A 22,911-nucleotide genomic window follows, 5' to 3' on the forward strand; every position below is an offset into this window, starting at 1 on the left:
TTTTATTGTAAATTTTATATTTGGTAAATTAAAAACAGCTGTAATCAACATTAAAAGATAAGTGACAAACTGGTAAATGACATTTTAGAATGGCTTAGACAATGATCATAACTCTACAGAGAGCTTTTTGCCAAGAATGATTGTTTATCAGTATAAATATAAGCAAAAGATATGAAGAAGATATTTTAAAAGGCTAGTTATCGTATAAATTATGTCTTCCAGCAATGCATCATTTTACATGAACAATCACCATTCATGAGTTAAAATGGAAATCTTGGCCAGGCACGGTAGCTCAGGCCTGTAACAGGAGGAATGCCAGGGGTTCCCAACCAGCCTGGATTACAGGTCAAAACCCAGTCCCAGACCAACACAAAACAATAAATGTCATTCTGCATACAAAAATGCAATTGTTCCAGGTGAGAAGTATCTCTCACATAAGGAGAAATTATAAAAATATAACAACATTTTTTAGGAAGAGCAGTTGGGTAATTTGTTGCCTTTTAAACTCTTAAATTTTAGGAAGTAAATATAACATTTGTGCCCTATATACACTTAGAGCTTATATAATATGCATGGGCCTATAACATACTTGACAACAATAAGAAAAACTGCAGAGCACTAAATCATTAACTTACTAATCATTAATAACTTAAATAATCAATAACATAATCACTAAGTAAAACATCAGTACAGATAATTAAACTATAGGTCATCTGTCAAAACAGATGCTGTTTGGGTTTTTGTGTGTGGTGGGTTTTTCTTTTTGCATGTGTATGTAGTGGGCATGTTCATGTGTGTGGGCATAAGTGCACATACGTAGAGAGGTCCAAAGTTGATATTAGCTGTCTTACTCAGTCAGGCTTTAATTATTAAACAGGAACTTGCCAATTGCAGATAATCTAGCTATCCATCTCGCCCCAGGAATACTCTGCCTCTACCTACTAAGTGCTGAAATTGCACACAGCCTCCACATCTACCTGGCTTCTATTTGGGTGCTGGTGATCTGAACTCCTGTACTCACGCTTGCACACAAGTGCTGTATCTAATGAGTCACTTCCATGCCCCCCCATACTGCTTTAAACAATAGGGATACAATGTTAACTAAACCAGACTACAGTTTAGAGACACAAACAGCAGATGTACACATGCACACAAAGTATCAACTAAATGGAACAAACCCAAAGTAATGTCAAATGATACTTTGAAAAAACTGAGTAGTGATGTAGCCTATTTATAGATTAGTTGTTCTAGAAGATAATCCACTCTGAAGAACTGGCCTTTAAAGTGGGGATTGAATGAAACAAAGGTGGGAGCCATATTTAATTTGCTGGGAGAAAATTTCCAGGCCAAACTAAGAATGTGGGCCAGGGAACAAGCTAGGTAGCAAGATGAACAGGCTGAAAATGATTTTAAAAAAAAAAAATATGAGGGTCAGCTTTAAAAGTACTCAGAAAATATGTAATTTTATACTGGCACTTTATTTCCTTATTTCTATAAAATATTGATGGGTACAATAAAAAATACAAGATTAATTGGAAAGCAAATGAGGGCTGGAACCAAGTCTCACAGGCAAGCTGGATATAAAGGATAACCCCGAGCTTTTCTTGAGAGTGGAAAAGTGATGTGGCCTTAATGTTAATTTAGAAAGATGGATCTAATGTTTGTATGGGGTAAGAGTGGGTGTTCTCCAAATTCAGTAGGCCAGCACAAGCTGCTATGAAAATAGGCCAGGAACGTTATCTCTAGTGATGAAGGCAATAGAAGAGATTAGACTCAGGGTGTTTGAAGATTATATTAAAATTAGTGTTAACTGGCATGAAAACAAACCTACAGAGTCATAATTAATAAGAAGTCTCTTTGTCATTATTTTTGAAAATCTGTATTCCACCAACCTGGAAAATATAACCCCCAAAGTTAATCAAGATGAAGAGGGAGCTAGAGCCCGAGACCAGGTGGATCCAGCCAGACCTTCAACGAGGATAGAACATCAATACGTTTTTATTTCATTAATTCCTGTTCTGGTTTTTGTTATCTCTTGCTGTCCTCTTGGTTTTGGTTTGGTCTGTCATTATGTTTCTAAATTCTTAAAGTTGCATTATTAAGTATTTTTGTGCTCTTTCTGATTTTTTTTTAATGTAAGCACTTAAGCCATAAATTTTTCTCCTAGGACTCTTTTGGGCATGTCCCAAAGGTTTTGTTGCTATGCTTTCATTTTAATTTTTTTTTTTTTTTAGTTCCAGGAATGTTTTAATTTCTTGATTTCTTTTTTGACACAGTCAACATTCAATAGTGAGTTATTTAATTTTTAATTTTCATGAGTTTGTGTACTCATTAGAGTTGGTTTGCTATTGATTTTAAGTTTTATTGCTTTATGGCCAGATAGGATACACAGTTGTTTAAATTTTCTGTGAAGATTTGTTTTATGTCCCAGGATATGTTTTATTTTAGAGAAGCTTCAATGGGTGACTACGTAGAGGGAATATTCTTTGCAGTTTGAATAGAATATTGTGTAAATATCTGTTAGTTCTATTTGATACATGTCATTTAAGTCTAATGTTTCTCTATATTTTTGTACAGATACCTGTCTATTGGAGCATGTGAGGTATTGGAATCACTCACTATTAATGTATTGATATTAATCTTCATTTTTAATTTTAGTGATGTATATTTTATAAAATTGGATTCACCAGAGTGTGTGTGTGCAACACAAATATATAATATAATAAAATTATACATGATTTTATTGTCTTTTGGATAATTGTCTTCCTATTTAGAAAAAAGTGTTCACTTCATCTGTTCTGCTCGGCTTCATTTTGAAGTCTGTAGTCTTATCAGTATTAAGATGGCAAGCCTGCTGCTCCCTTCTCTATCCCGTTAGCTTGGGGTACTTTTTACCACCCTTTCACTTTTAGGTGGTGTCTATCCTTAAAGATAGGACAACAGAAAGATGTTTTACTAACCAGTGTCTTTTGATTGGAAGTTGGAACTATCAATATAAAATTTGATATTGAAAAATGTTTGTGACTGGAGAGATGGCTCAGCGGTTAGGAGCACTGACTGCTCTTCCAGAGGTCCTGAGTTCAGTTCCCAGCAACCACATGGTGGCTCACAACCATCTATAGTGAGATCTGCTACTCTTTTCTGCCCTTCAGGTATACATGCAGACAGAACCCGGTATATATAATAAATAAATAAATCTTTTTTTAAAAGTGTTTGATCAGGCAGTGGCGGCATACGCCTTTAGTCCCAGCACTCAGGAAGCAGAGGCAAGTGGATCTCTGTGAGTTCAAGATCAGCCTGGTCTACAAGAGCTAGTTCCAGAAAAGCCTCCAAAGCCCCAGAGAAGCCCTGTCTTGAATAACCAAAAAAAAAAAAAAAAATGTTTGTTTCTCTGTGTAGCCATGGCTGTCTTAGAACTCTGTATATAGACTAGGATGGCCTAGAACTCACAAAGATCTCCTGTCTCTGCCTCACAAGTAGTGGGATTAAAGGCTTGTGACACCAGGACCAGCAATATTTTGTTATATCTTAATCATAGATATGTATATGTGTGTGGATATGTATACATGAATGCAGGTTCCAAAAGAGGCCTAAGTCATTGGGTTCCTTGGCATGAGCATCACAGGTAGTTTTGGCCTGGGTACAGGAAACAAAACTATGGTCCTCTGCCTTAACCTCAGAGCCATCTTTTCAGCCTTTACTTTCCCCACATCTGGCATGGGAACACAAATAATGTAGAAATTGGGCTACTTTGTGCAGCAAAAGGAGACCATGCCTCTAAAGAATAAACAAACAAGCAACAGCAAAAGCCCATCTTTCAGCCTTGTATGATGACTCACCCCTGTGTTCCCAGGTGGTTCAGGCAGACTGAGAGTTGGAGATCTACCTGGACTGCAGAGAGAGTCCATCTCAAAAACAAACTAACAAGGAATTTGAGAGAGAGTAAGGGGAAGGTACTTGGGAGGTGTTGGTGGGAGAAAGGGAAGGAGGGAAAATGATGGAAGTATATTATGTTGATGTAATTATGTTGAAATTACATTATAATTTCAAAAAGTCCAAAACTTACTTAGAAAATAGAGGAGCTTGATAGTTGGCTCAGCTGCTCTTCCTGGTGATCTAAGTTCAAATTCTAGTACCCACAGGGCAGCCAACGACCAACTGTAACTCTAATTCCAAGGGATTCAAACCCCAAGCTTCTGGGTCCTACATGGTGACAGACACACAGGGTAAAAACCCACAAACAAAACAAGTAATAAAATCAAAACCAAACAAACAGCAACAAAATAAACTCAGCAGGGAAGTAGAGACTGATGGAGTGGTTAAGAGCCAAGTGCCCATTGCATATTCTTGAGGATTGGGGTTCACCTCCCAGTGACCATTCTGTGATGGGAGATGTCATTCTGTAAATATGTTTCTCATACTGGTTAATGAATAAGGCATTGTTGGCCAATAGGAAAGCAAGATAGGCGGGACTAGGAGACAAGAAGGATTCGAAGAAGTAGTAAGGAGTCGTAACAATTCTGCATTTATGTCTGCTCACATATGCTACCACACGGCAGAGCAAAGTGTGTTTGAGAATGTTTGTCTGTATGTGTGCACTTGCAGAGGAAAGAGGTTATCCTGGGATGTCATTCTTCAGGTGCCAGCCACCTTGACATTTTTATTATTAAAATTAGACATATGTACGTGTATATGTTGTGAACATATGTGCTGCTGTTTACCTGTGGAGGTCAGAAGATAACTTATGGGGTCAGGTCTTTCCTTCCACCACGTAGGTCCATGGGGTTGAACTCAGATTGCCATGTTGGGCAGCAAGCACCTGTACATGCCAAGCCAATTACTGGCCCCACATTTTGTTTGTTTGTGCCACACCATTCTCCCTTTAAATTGCCTCAGCTCGCTGGAATGGCTGTATTACACACTAATTATTTCAACCAGGTATGAACTGATAGTCCCTCTGAATCAGTCTCCTCACATCATTTTGTCCTTCCATATCAGCATGAAATACATTCAGGCATCCCAGTTCCAGACAGCTTGGAATTAAAGGATGAGAGACCCATGCAGTAGCCTCAACACTGTAAGTCTTTCCCTTCAAATCTACCTTGACCACAGATTCACTTACCTTTCTGAAAATACAAATCTCAGCCCACACTAGAGTGGGAGTGCAAACTTGTACAGCCTCTTTGGAAATCAGTGGGACGCTTTCTCAGAAAAATGGAAATCAATCTACCTCAAGGCCCAGCAATATCACTCTTGGGCATACACCCAAAGGATGAACACTCATACCACAAGGACATCTGTCCAACTGTGCTCATAGCAGAACCTGTAAACACATAGACAACATGTTATAAACGTTTTTAACAGACATATGTGGCTTATGTGTGCATACTTTGTAGCAGTGGCAGGTGAATATTCAAGGTTAAGTATGGTTTCTTTTCTCTCTATGAAAGCTACCTACTACCAGGTGTTATGAATGTGCATTCAGGTCCATGTATCACTTATATGTGTGTGTTCACAAACTATAATGGGTGTACTGGAAATATGTACTATGGTTTGGGATTTGGAGTGGAGACTTTTACATGGTGTCTTAGTTAGGGTTTGTATTGCTGTGAAGAGACACCATGACCACAGCAACTCTTTTTTTTTTTTTTTTCTTATTTTACATATCGATCCCAATTTCTTCTCTCTCCTTCCCTCCCTCCCTCCCATGCCCTCCAACCACCCTCCCATCCCATTCTTCCCCCCTACTCCAGGGAGGATGGTGCCTTACAGGAGGTGTCAACAAAATCTTTCAAGTCATTTGGAGTAGGGACTAAGCCCTCCCTCCTGTCTCTAGGTTAAGGGAGTATCCCTCCATGGGGAATGTGCCACAAAGTCCTTTTGTGCACCAGGGATACATCCTGGTTCCACTGTCAGAGGTCCCTTAGACTGCCCAGGCCTTCTAACTGAGACCCATTTTCAGGGGGTCTGAGTTGGTCCGATGCTGGTTTCCCAGCTATCAGTCTGGGGGCCCATTGGCTCCTCCTTGTTCAGGTCAGCTGTCTCTGTGGGTTTCTGTAGCCTGATCTTGTCCTCCCTCTCTGCATCTGGATTCCCCAAGTTCGGCTCAGTGTTTAGCTGAACTACAGCAACTCTTATAAAGGAAATCATTTAAATAATGTGGCTTACAGTTTCAGAAGTTCAATTCAATATCATGTCAGAGAGCATGGCAGTGTGCAGGTAGACATGGTCCTGACTACATCTTGATATTCAGGCAACAGGAAGTGAACTTTGACACTAGGCGTAGATTGAACATAGGCGCCATCAAAGACCACCTACACAGTAACACACTTACTTCAGCAAGGCCATATCTGCTCCAACAAAGCCATACTCTCTTTGGGGGGCATTTTCTTTCAATCCACCATGAAAGGGGAGCAGGTAGAGTATGTACCATAGTCATGTGGAAGGTTGTGGGTATGCAGGAGCTGGCTTTTGGTAACAGATAATGTTCATCTCTTCCCGGTTCTGTGTTCAATAGCATCAGACTGATAGGTTGACATTGGTCCTGTGGCATTATTTGATGTAAAAATCAAATCTCACCTCTCTTCCTTGTAGGATATCTTAATATTTACTGGTGTGGATGTACATGCATTCATGTGTGAAATATATGTAACCATATGTTTTGTGGAGAACATTTAAGTACAATGAGTTCACAATGAGTTGAAGGTCTGTGTGAATTGTTATTGGTCCGTCAGGATATTGATCCTGGTCATTCTGAGCTCTTTAAGGTCAAAGAGTTCTCTTCAGTGTTGAGTTTGGGCTCTTCTTTATTGAGATAGATTGAGAGATCTATCTGAATCTTAGGTATGTAAGTGTTCCTTCAAACTTTGTGTGGTTGTGGGATGTGGGTGTCAAACTGTCCAAGTGATAGGCAGATGACTTGTAGAGTATATAACTTCTGAGGTGTGCCATCTCTATGATGGGAAGCAGTCACAAAATTGTGTTCTTTGACAGGGATTTGAGTGAACTAAGTCATCTTATATGGAAGTCCTCCTTGAGGTCACCTGAGTAGCCAAAGGTCCTCCTGACTCCTCTATGGCAGAGACATGTTTCCTAGAGTATAGCCATTGAAAGCCCTGAGACTTGTGTTTCCACTGCCATCTGTCCCCTTCATGTTTGGTGAGTACCACAGGGTGTCTGCAGTCATCTGTGTCTCTAGTTTTGAACCAATATGTCTCCATGGAACCTGAGGCTTCAGAAGCTAGATACAATCTCCAAGAGTCCCTTACCCCGAGAAAAGGTTTTGCTTTGTATTGGGGAAGTCATATTTCCAGTGGCCATGCTGAAAAGAAATGTTCTCATCTCTGTTGGCTAGGAATACCTCTAGCTATGGGTAGCTCAGCTCATCTTTGTGTTTTCCCAACCTTATTCCAAATTTCTTTAATTTCTTCACTCCAGAGAATGGTTGGCTCTGGAAGAATGTGTATCTCAGAGTTGCCTTCAGCTGACCTTATAAAACCTCCCACCTCTAAGCCTCCTGACTCATATTTTCTAAGTGTAGCACTCTGATGCTAGGTCCCCTATGTCACTGTCCTTCTGAAGCATATTTAGCCCTTGCAGGCAGAGATGGAGAGATTACTTTGTGAGTGTGATAATGTGAATGTAATTGGCCCCCATAAGTGTTGGGAGGCCTTGCTGATCAGAGGTTGCAGTCTACCATGGCCTGCCAGCTCTCTCCAAGCTCCGTAACATGGGAGACTCCCTCCCCAGTGAGACATCCTGCTCCCTACCTGCCCTTATTTGGAGAAGGTCTCTAGGCCAGGAGGCCTGACCTTATCTGAAAGCTGTCCCTGAGCCTGGATGCCTGATTTATCTCTAGTGTGACCCTTGGCATAGTGCCCTGCTAGAGCTCTTCCGCTGCTGCCCATATGCTAACTGTGACTTGTACTAGGAGCTTATGATAGGAGCTTGCTGTTTAATGCAAACTAGGTGGCACCCCAGCCACTGTCTCCAGCCTTTATATCCCCTTTTCTTTCTGGAATAAAGTGGAACTGTAACACTTAAACTGTCTCTCCAGAGAGCTGGTTCCGTTGACTCCCGGTCTCTCCTGTTTTATGCTTATCTCTGCCCTCTCTCTTCTATCTCTGTTCTCTTACTCTCTACTCATCCTTTTCCCTCCCCTCTTTCTCTCCTATTCTTCTCTGTGCTTTCTCCTCTCTCTCCTTTCTCACTGCTCAGGCTCCTCCCCAACTCTTCCCGCCTCCTCTCCCCCATCATGTTTCTCTCCCTTCCCCCTCCCCACTCCTCTATCTCCATCTTCTCCCTCTCTGTTTCCCCTTCCCCGTTCTTGCGTCTCTGTTCTCTCTCCCCTCTTCTCTCCGCCTTCTCTTCGGTCTCTCGGTCTCTCCCTACACCCTCCATTTCTCATCCCTCTGTAGTCTCTCTCCTCTCCCAGGCACTTCCTCTCACTGCCTGTGTCACCTTTCTTTCCTGTCTCACGGCCACTCCCCTCTCTCTGTCTCTGTCTCTCCCCTCTCTCTCTGTGTCTCTGTCTCTCCCCTCTCTGTGTGTCTCTGTCTCTCCCCTCTCTCTGTCTCTGTCTCTCTCCTCTCTCTGTGTCTCTCTGTGTCTCTGTGTCTCTCTCCCCTCTGTGTCTCTGTCTCTCTCCCCTCTCTCTGTGTCTCTCTGTGTCTCTCCCCTCTCTCTGTGTCTCTCCCCTCTCTCTGTGTCTCTCTGTCTCTCCCTCTCTGTGTGTCTCTGTCTCTCTCCCCTATCTCTGTCTCTCTATCTCTCTCCCCTATCTCTCTGTCTCTCTCCCCTCTCTCTGTGTCTCTCTCTCCCCTCTCTCTGTGTCTCTCTGTCTCTCCCCTCTCTCTGTGTCTCTCTGTCTCTCTCCCCCTCTCTCTCTGTCTCTGTGTCTCTCACTCCCATCTCTCTGTGTCTCTGTCTCTCTCCCCCCTCTCTCTGTCTCTCTGTGTCTCTCACTCCCATCTCTCTGTGTCTCTCTGTCTGTCTCCCCCTCTCTCTCTGTCTCTCACTCCCATCTCTCTGTGTCTCTCTGTCTCTCTCCCCTCTCTCTGTGTCTCTCTCTCTCCCCTCTCTCTGTGTCTCTCTGTCTCTCTCCCCTCTCTCTGTGTCTCTCTGTCTCTCTCCCCTCTCTCTGTGTCTCTCTGTCTCTCACTCCCCTCTCTCTGTGTCTCTCTGTCTCTCTCCCCTCTCTCTGTCTCTCTGTCTCTCTCCCCTCTCTCTGTCTCTCTCCCCTCTCTCTGTGTCTCTCTGTCTCTCTCCCCTCTAGGTTCTCCTCTGTCCTCTCTCTTCTCTGTCTCTACTGTCTCCTCTTTCCCTCCCTGCTGTCTCTTTACTCTCCCCCCTCTCTCTCCCAGCTGTCCATCTTCTCTCTCACCATGTCTCTCACACATCTCTGACCTTTTTCTCTGTTGTCACACAATCCCTTTCTCTCACCTCCCTGTTTCTCTGCTGTCCTCTCCGTCCACTCTCTCCCCTGTCGTTTGCTGCCCCTCTCTTCTGTCTCCTCCCTCTCCTCACTCTTGTCCCTTCTCCCTGCTCTCACCTCTCATCCTCACTCTCCTCCCTTTCCCAACTCTCTCTCTCTCACTCCCTCTTTCCACTGTCTCTATTCTCTTCTCTGTGTCTCACTTTCTCTTCTCTTCCCGCTCTATCCTTTCTCTCCTCCCCCCTCTGGATTCTCTGTCTCTCATCTCGTACCCTCTCTCTACCCTATCTGTTCTCTGCTCTCCCCCCTCCTCTGTCAATCTTAATCCTGCCCTGTCTCTTGTCTCTCTTTCTCCTCCCTGTCTCCTCTTTTCTCTTTGTACTTTTATATGGAGAGCAAGGAAAGAGAAGGGAGAGGCGTGAAGAGAGATGGAGATGAGAGGGTATGAGGAGGAGGGAGAGAGGAAAGAAAGAGATATGGGAGGGGGAAAATAAAGACAGCAGAAAGAGTAGAGAGAAGAGAGGACAGGGAGAAAGGAAAAAGAGCACAAAGATGTTGTAGAAAGAGAAAAGAGAGAAAAGAAGGTAGAGAAAGGAGAAATAAGTGAAGGGAGAAGAAAATAAGCAGAAAGAGAGACTGGGCGAGGAGAGAAATCAGAAAGGGAGAAGGAGAGAGAAGGGTTAATGTAGAGAGAAATGGGACCAAGAAGAGAAAAGAAAAAAGAGAGGGAAGAGAGAGGGACGAGGAGGAAGAGCCGGAAGAGAGGGCATGACTGAAGAGGAGAAATGAGAAAGGGAGACACTAAAAGCGGGAACAGCCAGGCCAGAATGAAAGGGGAGAGAGGAAAGAGCAATGTGAGAGGGGATAGTTGGGGGAAAGAGAGGACAGGATGAGAAAGAATGGAGAGAGCAATGGAATGAGGGGGACCCTGTAAGGACAGAGAGGAGGGAAAGAGAGGGGGACCCTGTAAGGACAGAGAGGAGGGAAAGAGATGGACGTGGCGGGAGGGAAGAGGGAAGGGGGGGGGGGGGGGGGGGGGGGGGGGGGGGGGGGGGGGGGGGGGGGGGGGGAGACAAAGGAGGAGAAGGAAGACAAAGAGAAAGAAAGGGAGAAGACAGTGAAGAGGAGGGGGAAGAGGGGAGAAAGCAGCGTGTGCGTGTGTGCGCGTGCGTGCGTGTGTGTGTGCGCGTGTGTGTGTACTCTTTACACCTTCTTTCTCTCTTTTCTTTCCTCTCACCTCTTTTTGTTTTCTCTCCTTGATCTCTCTCTCTCTCTCTCTCTCTCTCTCTCTCGCTCGCTCGCTCGCTCGCTCTCACTCTCCACTCTATACTGTCTTCTTTCTCTTTGACTTCTCTGTCTTTCTCTCCTGTCCATTTGTGGGTTCAGAATGCATTTCACCTTAGAGCAACCCTTTCTTTCTGACCCAGTTTCTGTGCTGTTATTCCGGTGTATACCATGGTGGGCAGCCCTTTCCCTCTTTAGCGTTTTTACAATACCTCCCCCTCCTCTCTGTCTCTCCGGTCTCCTCTCTCTCCTCCCTTCCCTCTTGCTCGATCTCTGCTGTCTCAACCTCTCCTCCTCCTCTCTCCTTTTACTCCCTTCTCTTCTCTACCTCTCTCCTCTTCCGTTTTTCTTTCTTCTCTCACTATTTCCTTCTCTCACCTTGCCCATCCCCACCTTCTCCCTCCTCTCTCTACTCTTTCTCTGTTCCTCCTCTCTCTCTCTACTGTCTCCTCACTCTCTCCTCTTCCCCTCTTTCCCGTAACTCTCCTCCCTTCTCCCACTAGCTTCTGTCTCTCTTTTCTCTTACTGTTTATCTCTCCTCTCACTTTCCTATTTTCTCTGCATTTCTTTCTTCACTTTCTCTCCTATGTAAAATCTCTCTGGTCCCTTCTGTCTCCTGCTTCTCTCTGTGTCAATTCTCTCTCCCCCCCCCTCATTCTCTTTCCACTCCCTCCCCCTCCCTCTCTTTCCCCCGGGGTTAAGGTTGAGAGTTGAGGATGCATATCACCTGTGAGCAATACCGTCTTCCCTCCCTCTCTCATTAGGACTGGGCTTCTGTGAGCTTACTTAGTGTATAAAGTGGTCAGCATCCCCTCTTTCCTGGTCACTTTCTCTCATATTTCTCACTATCGTCTCTGACTCTGCTCTCTCTCCTCAATCACTCTGTCTCTCCTCTTTCACTCTCCCCTTTATCTCCTATCTCTTCCTTCAAATTAAATAAACATCAGCAACTTTTCCAGAGTAGAGCAACCCCACCTTGACCTCCTTGACCCTGTTCCAAGGAATTAAAAAAAGACCACACTCTGGGAAAGTGAAAAAGTCAGGGTGCAACCCGGAAACCATAGAAGACTCCCTCCCCCATGACAACCAATGAAAATATGTAAAATAGAAGGTTGTACTGCCAAAAATATGAATTCCTTTCACCCTGCTAAATGTCAACCAACCAGAAACAGACCTCACCCGCTAATGTAACTTTTTATGGCTTTCCCCCTTTAAATGAGCTTAGCTAAATACTCTGAGGACCTCTCTAGCGGCTGTTGCATCGGTTTGCCAGTAGAGGTCCCCGCCGGCTTGTATACAATAAAAACCTTGCTTTTGCAGTTCGGGGGAGTCTTTGGTCCCATGGGACTCGGGGTCTTCATGATCTGCACACAAAAATCCATCTCTCTGCTCTCGCTCCTTTCTCCCTTAACGCTCTCTCCCATCCCTTTGGTCTTCTTTCTGCACTTCCCGTCTCTCTTGTCTCTTTTCTCTAATCTCATTCTTAAGTCTCTCATCAATCTGTTGCCATTGTCTCTCTGTCTTTTCTCTCTCCTGTCTCTATGTTTTCTTCTCTCACTTTCTACTCTCTTCCCTTTCTCTTTCCCCTCAGTTTCCTCCCCCTCTCTTTTTCTCCCTGTCTCCCTCTACTGACTCCTGTCTCATTCTTCCTCCTATCTCTTCCCTCTGTCTTCTCTCTCCCCTCTAGCTCTCCACTGTGTATCCTATACTATACTCTCATTCCTCTCCATTCATTCTGTTTCTCGTCTCTCTCTCTTCATTCTGCATCTTGTGGTGATATATTATTTATGATTTATTAAAGCTTGCCTGAGGACTCAGAAAGTAAAGTCAGCCTCAAGCTATAGAGATCAGGCAGTGATGGTACACACCTTTAATCCCAGCAGCCAGAAATTAGGAGATGGTGGGAGCAGAATGAGGATGAGAGAGGGGGTTGGTGGTGGGAACAGAGGAGGACGGGAGCGAGAGGATACTGGGATTTACATGTAAAACAAGATTGTTTCTAATTTTAATTTTAAAATTGTATAAAAATACATGTGTGTAATGCTATCCTCAGACAGGCAAGTTTGCTACTTTATGACAGTGTGCATGATCACACCTGTAATACTGAGTCCGTGAGTACTCCTTCACCTATATTCCCATGTGTGCTGTTGTGCTAGTAAGCCTGTGTAGACTGCTGCCAACGAATGTCCGTGTGTACTGGTGGACTAGTGAGTGACCACATGGACACACAGACCCTGGGACATCACTATGCACTGCTCTGCTTCTGCACTCGTGGCTACAGTAGCCTGGCACACTGCTATTATTATTCTCATTTGTGCTCTTCCCTAGTAAATCTGTGACCACTTCAATTACAGCTCATCAGTATCTTAGCTCAGGTTTCTATTGCTGCCAAAAACACCATCACACACACACAAAGCAAGTTGGGGAGGAGAGTGTCTGGTGTATTCTTCCACATTGCTGTTCATCAGTAAGGGAAGTCAGGACAGGGACTCCAGCAGGGCTGGAACAGGAGGCAGGAACTGAGGCAGAGGCCATGGAGGGGAGCTGCTTGCTGTCTTGCTCAGTCTGCTTTCTTATAGAACCCCTGCCCACCATCCCATGTATGGAACCACCCACAACAGTCTGGGCAATCTCCCATCAATCAATCAATCACTAATTAAGAAAATTATTTAGAGACAGATCTTTCAGAGGCATTTTCTCAATTTCCTCTGAGTTATCCTCTCAGCTAACTCTAGTTTGTGTCAAATTGACATGTTCAGCTAGGACGACCAGTGTGCATTATATTAGCAGTACAACTATTTTTGCTGTTGTACCATTACCTCTGTTTTTTTTTCTTTTTTACTTGTCCACCACATTGCACTGCTCTCTTCTAAAAACTTGCAGGATTGTTGCAGGTCAGGCATGTCCAGAGCTGTCAAGCACCTCCATCTACTTTATTGTAAATGCCAGTTAGTTTACACTGCAGTGCTAGTGGGTCCATTTTTTTTTTCCAAAGACGTCAATGTGTATCGCTTTGGTAATAGCAGCACGCACTGCCCTACTAGAGTATCCATGTGCAGTAATGTACTAATATATACTTGTGTGCTCCTGTCTAGTACTTCATCAACCCATGAGTCCTGCTGTAGTATTGCATTTCTGTAACAGTACATCTGTGTATGGCTGCAATCATACATCCATATTCATGGTTGTATGCCTCTGTAGTGGTGTTTTAATGTATGCTGCTATAGGAATACCCCAAGTTGTCATGCATATCAGTTAAATCTGCCTCACCTGTACATTAGTGTGCACCATAGTGCTTCCATGTACTTTGTTTCAGTACCACATCCTAAGTACTGCTGTATTTCCAAGTACACTACAGTGCAAGTACGTCCGTGTGCACTGGCACTGCTGTTGGTGTTTCTATGTACCATGCACTACAAGTACATCATTGTGCTTTGCAGTTCACATAAATCCATCTACTAGGCTATCCTAGGACATCGGTATGCAGTGCTATACTTCTGCACTAGTACATAAATATTTCAGATTTATAAATAAATAAATATATATATATTTATATATATGATGCTGTAAGACTATCTGGGCATGCTGCTTTACTAGTACAACCATGAGCTCCACTCTTCCAGGATATCCGTGTGTGCTGTAGTAATAGTGCACTGATCTTTGGCACTGTATCATGTGCACAGCTGTTGTACCTGACTATGTGTATGATTGTCTAGTAATTACCTGAGCATTGGGTTAGTAAAACATTCCTCCATCCATCCTTCTGTTTTCAGTATAGGCGCATGTGCTTCTGTAATCCTCTGTGTGTGGGGGTGAGTGTAATAATACATCTATGTGTCCTGCTGTAGGAGTACAGCCCTGTGTGTGTTCATGGATGTCCATCTGTATTGCTGTACTAGTACATACATGTGCACACTTACACTAGAACAGGATGGTTCACATCTGTACTTCTGCACTAGTACTCATGTGTGCTGCTTTCTTTTTTTTTAAATAATTTTATTTAAATTAAAAACAATCTTATTTTACATACCAATCCCAGTTCCCTCTCCATCCTGTCCTCCCATTCCCCCTATCAACCCCCATCCCACCCTTCATCCACTCCCCAGAGAGGGTGAGGCCTCCCATGGGGTATCATCACAGTCTGTCACATCATTTGGGGCAGGACCTAGGCCCTCCCTTGTCTATCTAGGCTGAGAGAGATCCCTCTATGGGGAAATGGGCTCCCAATGTCCATTGCTGTGTGCTGCTTTCTTAGAAATCTACGATCGCTGCTGTTAGTGTACATCTGTGTGCAATGCAGCAGTAACACAACCATTCCTGCTGCTGTCCATTGCTCCATCTACCCTGAATACTTGTCCATCCTGGAGCACTGCTCTACTCAAACCACGCACGGCATGTGTTTAGGCATGTGCAGAGCTGCACCCTGGGCACAGGTCTCTGCTCTTTTCCTGGTTAACTATGGCCCTGGGCATAGCTGTCTACCATTTTTCTTGATTGGCTCCGTTTGGCATAGGTGCCTGTGAGTTTTGTGATTAGCTGCACCCCTGAACACAGGTGTCTTCACTATTCCTTGATAATTAGCTGCACACCTGGACACGGCTTGTCTCCCGTGTTTCATGACTAGCTGCACACCTGGGCACAAGCAACATACCTTTCCAGAATAGATGAGTGTTGGAAACATCTGTCAGTGGGTTTTCCTGATGAGTTGTCCCTCTGGGCACAGGTGTTACATGGTGGCATGGGCACTCCTATTCACACATGTGCCATGTCCCAGCACTGTCATGTGGTGACAGAGGTACACCTCTTCACATGCATGATGTGTCCCAGCACAGTCACGTGTCAAGCTGGGCACACCTTTTCACAGGTATGCCATGTCCCATTCTACAGAGACTAGTGCATGCATGTTCACACATATGTCATGTCCCAGAGGCCCTGCTTTGAAGGCGTGGGCATGCCTGTTCATGTGCTTGACTCGTCTCCATGCAAGTGATGTGAAAACATGTGTGACATGGCTGCCATGTCTCAACACCATCACTTGGTATCTTGGGCATGGCTGTTCACACACATGCAGTGTTCCAACACTGTCAGGTCAGATGGCATGGGTATGCCTATTCACATGCATGCTGCTTCCTAGAGCCATCCCTTGGTAACGCAACGTGCCTATTCACATGCATGTGGTTTCCCTGGGTTGTCCTGTGGTGGTGTAGGCAGACAGGTTCACACACAAGCAATGTCCCCATGCCTTCACATAGTGCACTGGCAAACCTGTTCACACCAGCGCCATGCCCCAGCACATCACATGGCTTCACAGGTATACCAGTTCACATGTGCTCTGTGTCCTAGCATCATCATGTCATAGTGCGGGCACACCAGTCTATACATGTTGTGTCTCAACGCTATCATATGGTGAACATGATGGGATATGTCATTCTGTAAATATGTTTCTCTTATTGGTTAATGAATAAAGCAGTGTTGGCCAATAGGAAAGCAAGATAGGTGGGACTAGGAGATGAGGAGAGAAGAAGTAGGGAGGAGATTCAACATGGAGAACCGAGAGGATAGAATGCCGGGCCCTCTCTCCAGTAAGATAAGACCACATGGAAATACTTAGATTAGTAGAAATGGGTTAATATTTAAGACAGAGCTAGGCAATAACTACACTAGTAACTGGCCAACAGCATTGTATCTACTACAGCGTCTCTGTGTGTTATTTGGGGCTGGCGCTGTGGTGGGACCAGGCCGGCAAGGAAAACCAACTCTTAACAAAAGGGCTTCCAACATGAACCAAAGAACTTTCACTTAAAACTTGACAAAAGCTTTAAAAAATGGTTTTAGAAACAAAAGAACAGAGACAAGCAAGGCTTCTTGGTAACAGCATTTTTCTCGGTTGGGCTCTGTTTTGCTAGAGACAAATGGAGACTTGTCCAGCTCCTTTAAGGGTGGTTTCCTGACTCAGCATAAGCGGCAAAAAACTGCAAGGCTTTTAAAGAGCTCTGCTAGCAACTGAATGGTGTGTATCAGAGCTGGCAATGGCAGTGACCACATCTCCAAGCCGGCAGCATGATGCTGGATGGCAGTGCAGACCAAGGCAGTGAGTTCAGCTCTCAGTTCTGGCGGTAAAAGTACCTGCTGCCATCTTGGATAGACTTCGGCTAATACAGCTATGGCTTTCATTTTAGCAATGTTGTTGTTTACCAGATAAAGACTCGTGGCCACAAAAAAGATAAAGAATTACAGTAAAGACAGATTCACATTAAGAAAAAGCACTAAAGGTTTACAGTGTGTTCTAAAATATATGTAGGCTTGGGAGGGAAAAGGAATAAAATGGTTTTAAAAATACAACGAGCAGCTGGATACGGTGTCACATGCCTTTAATCCCAGCACTCGGGAGACAGAGGCAGATCTCTGTGGTTGCAAAGTAAACCTGGTATGCAGAATGAATTCCAGGACAGATAAAAGTTACACAGAGAAACCCTGTCTCAAAAAATGAAACAATACAAAAGTAAAAGGAACAGAGTAATAAAAAAGCCACATAAAGATGAAAAGTACAGAGAAAATCTGGATACTGTACGGCATTATATTGTCTTTGTATCATTTGACTGCTGAGGAAACAACTGTTAAAAGAAATGCTGCTGGATTAATTCAATTTATATATTTTAAAAATGCTTTGACTTCTGACTTTAAGTCTAAAGACAAGTTACTGGGGAAAATGATTTCTATTTTTATTTCCACAGAAAATGAAAAGCTGTGGACTCCTTTCAGACTAAAATGGATTGATCAAGCTAGACCCCCAGAAACAGCGTCCCAGGTGATCCAACATTCAAAACAGTTGGGACAAGCCAGCCTTGCATTCAAAACAGTTGGGACAAGCCAGCCTTGCAGACTACAGCGGGAATTCTTCATCAACTTAGGATCCCCCATGACAGCGCCCCCTACCAGCAGGAAGCAGTTTGGAAAGAACAACGCCCAAGTTCCCAAATATTGTCTATAAATGTTTGTTTTCATTTAAATGGGGTTGGTTATAAATGGTTAATGACCACAACCAATCTTTTTAAAGGTAAAAAGGGGATTATGGTATAAATATGAATATTTTTTTGGAATAGATTTTCATTTATTGATACAAATTCGAGGTCAATTTTGTGATCTGTATATTTCTCCTCTTGTTTAGGTATTGTGTTTATATAGCTCATTTAGAAATGTAATGTATAATTTAGTACAGATTTAGATAGTTACCTATGATAGTCAAAACTTAGAGTTAAGTTAGTTAGGGTTTTAAGATGTATTTGAGATAAATAGACATTCTTCAAACCTTTCAAAGACCTACAGAATATGGCATTTAAAATGGTTTAGGGTTTTTCTTAACAGTGAGGCACAACTGTTCCTGGCAACACTACATGTGTCAGAAAGGAAGATGGACATTGAAGGAAACACGCTATGGAGTTTACTCCCAATATGACAAGACTAGACATTTGGGCAAGAAATCACTCTTGTCTGGACTGTTTGACTTTTTGCTCTATAAACTGGACATGCAGGACCCACAGGAAAGTGACTGCTGATACAAGATGGACATTGCTACAGAGTTCCTGCTTCATAGAATGGTCTGCCAGACAGTCTGCTGGACACAGAGAAAAGTGACTGACAAACTGCCAACACAGTTTAATTTCCTCCTTTGCTGAGGAGTCTGCCAGACACACTACGACCTATGGGCTGAAAATGGAAAATTATAGAACTTCGGGTGACTGACCAGTCAGTAAATTGTCTCTGTCATTTCAAGAGTTTATATATTATCCTTCTGTGGTCTTTGAAGGAGTTGAAGACAAATAGTTATGGTTATAGTTTTCCTTAGTTAGGATTAAAGATAAGTTACATATAGGACTTTAGACTCACAAAGATAAAATAGATGATGAAATTTTTTTTAAATCTTACTAAATATTGTTAACTGTGATTCTTTTTTGATAACTATTGTGTGATATATTTTGGTATCTTAAGCTTAAAACCCTTCTTTTTATTTAGACAGAAAAGAGGAGATGATGGGAGATGTCATTCTATAAATATGTTTCTCATACTTGTTAATGAATAAAGCACTGTTGGCCAATAAGAAAGCAAGATAGGTGGGACTAGAAGACAAGGAGGATTCGAGGAAGTAGTAGGGAGGAGTCAGCATGTAGAGACCCGGGAGAGCACAATGCCAGCCCCTCTCCGTTACGATGAGACCACGTGGAAATACTTAGATTAATGGAAATGTGTTAATACTTAAGACAGAGCTAGCCAATAAGAAACTAGTAACTGGCCAACAGCATCATATCAAATACAGAGTCCCAGTGTGTTAATTGGAGCGGGTGTGGCAGTGGGACAAGACCAGCAGCGGGCGGAAAAACCTACTCAAAACAACTTTGCTTTGGAATGGATTTTCATTTATTGATACAATTGAAGGTTAATTTTATAATATTTATATTTCTCCTCCTGTTTAGGTATTGTGTTTATATAGCTCATTTAAAAATATAATGTATAATTTAGTGCATATTATAGTTACCTATGATAGTCAAAACTTATAGTTAAATTAGTTAGGATTTCTAGATGTACAGAGATGTATTTGAGATAAATAGACATTCTTCAAACCTTTCAAAGACCTACAGAATATGGCATTTAAAATGGTTTAGGGTTTTTCTTAACAGTGAGGCACAACTGCTCCTGGCAACACCACCTGCATCAGAAAGGAAGATGGACCTCGAAGAGACTCATTATGGAGTTTGCTTTCAATATGGCAAGACTAACCATTTGGACAAGATACTGCTCTTGCCTGGACTGTTTGACTTGATGCTGTATAAACTAGACATGCAGGACCCACAGGAAAGTGATTGCTGATACAAGATGGACATTGCTACAGGGTTTCTGCTTCATGCAAGAGTCTACCAGACAGTCTGCAAGACACAGAGAAAAATGACTGACAAACTGCCAATACAGGTGGGCAGTTTAAAGTTTCCTGCTTTGCTGAGGAGTCTGCCAGACATGCTATGGCCTATAGGCTGAAGATGGAACATTACAGAAGAACTTCAGGTGACTGACCATGTAGTGAGTTGTCTCTGTCATTTCTAGAGTTTATATATTATCCTTCTGTGGCCTTTGATGGAGTTGAAGACAGATAGTTATGGTTATAGTTTTCCTTAGTTAAGATTAAAGATAAGTTACATATAAGACTTTAGATTCACAAGGATATGATAGATGATAAAATATTCTCTTTAAATTTGCTAAATATTAATGGACTAAATATTGTTAACTGTGGTTCTTTTTTGATAACTGTTTAGTTATATGTAATTTTACTATGTTAAGGTTAAAACCCTTCCTTTTATTTTAGACAGAAAAGAGATGATGGGAGATGTCATTCTGTATATATGTTTCTCTTATTGGTTAATGAATAAAGCACTGTTGGCCAATAGGAAAGCAAGATAGGAGGGACTAGGAGAGAGGAAGGAGTATGGAGGAGATTCAAGGTGAAGAATAGAGAGAGAAGAATGCTGTAGCCTCTCTCTGGTAAGATGAGACCACATGGAAATACTTAGCTTAATAGAAATGTGTTAATACTTAAGACAGAGCTAGCTGATAAGAAACTAGTAACTGGCCAACAGTTTTATATCAAATACAGTGTCTCTGTGTGTTATTTGGGGCCAGCGCAGCAGTGGGACCAGACCAGCGGGGGAAAAACACTACTCCTAACAGACATAGGCATGTTTGTTCATTCATGTGCTTGCTATGTCCCAGCTCAATCCCTTTGGTGGCATGTGCACACTTATATACACACATGCTGTGTCTCGTTGACATCCCTTAGCAATGTGGGCATGCCTATTCATGTGCACATGGTTCATCAATGCTATCTTGAGGTGGCTTGGCCACCCATATTCACATACATACTGTGCCGTAGTGATGTCATGGGCATACCTGTTCATACAAGTGCCATCATGATAACAGAGGAATGCCTGTTCACACATGCAATTTCCCTGCACCATCACGTGGTGGCACAGGTATGCCTTTTTACATGCATGCAGTATCCTAGATCCATTGTGTGATGGCATGGGCACACCTATTAATATGCATGATGTACTCCCGTACAGTCCCATGTCAAAGTGTCCCATGTCAGTGTGGGCATACCTATTCAAATGAATGTGTGTTACAGTGTCATTCTCTAAGGGCATGGGCTTATCTGTTCATTCACATACCGTATCCCAGCACCATGCCTCAGTGGTGTGGGCATAGCTGTACAAACGTGTGATTCTTAAGAGTCTATTTGGGGCTAGAAACTGAACTTGAGTCCTCTGCCAGAACAACACATGTCCTTAACCACTAAATCCCCTCTCCAGCCTTTGAAAGGTTTTTTTTTTTTTTTTTTACTTTTAATACATATTTATTTATTTTGTGTACTAGGGCCTTGCTAAACTACCTCATCTGTTCCTTGAGTGGGTATTAATAACTTTAAAGGAGTAGTTTGATACTGGGGCAGAACTCGACAAGATATACACACTAGCCAGGCTGGTGGTACAAGCCCGCAATTCCTATCACTGTGAAGACTGAAGCGGGAGGAATGCAAGTTAAAGGCCTGATGGGGCTACAGATTAAGTTCAGGGCCAGTCTGGCAAGTTTAACGAACACCTATGCCAAAAAATTAACAAAAGGTATTCGGTCAGAGACCACCTAAATAGAGAGCAGGCTGAACTATGTCAGTTACTTTTAGGAGCCAGAGAGTTAAAGGATGACGGGAGAAAGGAAAATAGTATGAAGGAAGAGTGGCACTTAGGCCAGGAGCTACTGTTTTCTTCCCAAGCAGTTGGGTCATAGTGATGCATGTCAAAAATAATCGATTATGAGCTCCATTTATTTTCTAACGAATCACAAAACTCCAGTTCCAAATGACCTTCTGGGAAGAGGAGTTTGTGACCCCTCAGAAGACAAAAATTTTATAGCAGCATCTCTGGCAAAGGCATAAACTCTATAAACTTCCACGACAAGCAAAATAACACCCCATCCCTCTCTTTGTAATCCGGAAGACTTAATCACAAGTGGAGCTGCCTTCTCCAACTGGGTGCACTGAGCCCGATCCAGGAGGGTGCTCGGCTCCTGAGGGGCTCAGCCACTCCAGTGATCCCAGGATGCCAAGACCTACGTACAGCGAGGGGAGGAGGATAGATATCGCGGGCTCCTGGGGCGGCCACAAATCATCCTCCGTTACTCTTTGTGCGTTGCACCTCCTCCTCCGGGGTAAAATGCAACCGAGTGCTTTCCGGCTGAGGCCAATGAGTGGAATCCTTTATCTTCTCAGTCCCAAAAAGAAATGGCATAACAATCTTCAGAGTGGACTGCGAAGGAGGAGGAAGCCCGCGTTGGGTCCCCCAAGTCCCGCCCTCCTAGGGCAGGGGACTACATTTCCCAGGGGTTTCTGTGGGTCCGAGAGGCGGGACCGACGGCCTTCCAGCTCTCTCCAGGCGAGGAGTGGCTGTCTGGGAGAGGGGCGGGGTTTGTCGCAGCCAGTGAGCGAAAGTCTCGTTACGGCGGCGGAAGCAGCGGCGCTGGAGTGAGGGGTGGGGGACAGAGTGCTATCGGCCCGGCGGTGACTGCGGGTCCGGAGCCCGAGGACATTAGCCCCACAGGCGGAGAGCGCACGGGAGCAAGCTAGAGGCGGCGTGGCCGCACCCAGGTAATGGCGGAACGAGAGCCGGGAGGGAGGGGAGGAGCCGAGGGGGCGGGACTGCATGGCCAGTCCCGGCGATCGTCCCTGGGGAAGGACAGAGCCGCACAGCTCTTGCAGCCGTGATCCCAGCTCTTTAGCGAGCTGGGCAGAGCGGTTGAGTCGGCGGCAAGGCCCGGGTGCTCGGTGCGAGGAAGGGCGAGAAACACCGAGGGGTGGGCAGCCCCGGGCGTGGGGGCGTGGCGGACGCGGGCCTCGGTAGGGAAGTCAGCGGGAGGGAGGACGGCCTAGGGAGTTTGGCTGCTGGAGCAGTTTAAAGTGACTCTCCACATCCGGGCCCTGCGCCCGCCGCTTTCAGACCCCTGCCGGGGCGGGGCCTCCCGGATCCCCGCCCTTCTCGCCAGGGATCGCCTATCCTTCCCTTGTATTCGCCCAGCCGTAGAGTTTAGTCTGGTCCCCGCCCCCAGCGAGACTGGCATCTTATTGGCTGGCGGCCGGCGGGAGGGTGGGGCGGGCC

General features: G+C 44.1%; 1 protein-coding gene across 1 annotated transcript in view; it reads left to right on the forward strand.

The window, feature by feature from the left end:
* The first annotated feature begins 22,255 nt into the window (after nt 1–22,255).
* The window catches only part of Sap130 (Sin3A associated protein 130), a 51,485-nt gene continuing 50,829 nt past the window's right edge, over nt 22,256–22,911 (forward strand). Inside the window, exon 1 of the mRNA XM_051202301.1 lies at nt 22,256–22,403. The gene's annotated coding sequence lies outside the window, so the exon portion shown is untranslated. The remainder of the gene's footprint in view (nt 22,404–22,911) is intronic.

Source organism: Phodopus roborovskii, unplaced genomic scaffold (genome assembly GCF_943737965.1).
Source record: "Phodopus roborovskii unplaced genomic scaffold, PHOROB, whole genome shotgun sequence".
In the NCBI taxonomy this organism is placed as follows: Eukaryota; Metazoa; Chordata; class Mammalia; order Rodentia; family Cricetidae; genus Phodopus; species Phodopus roborovskii.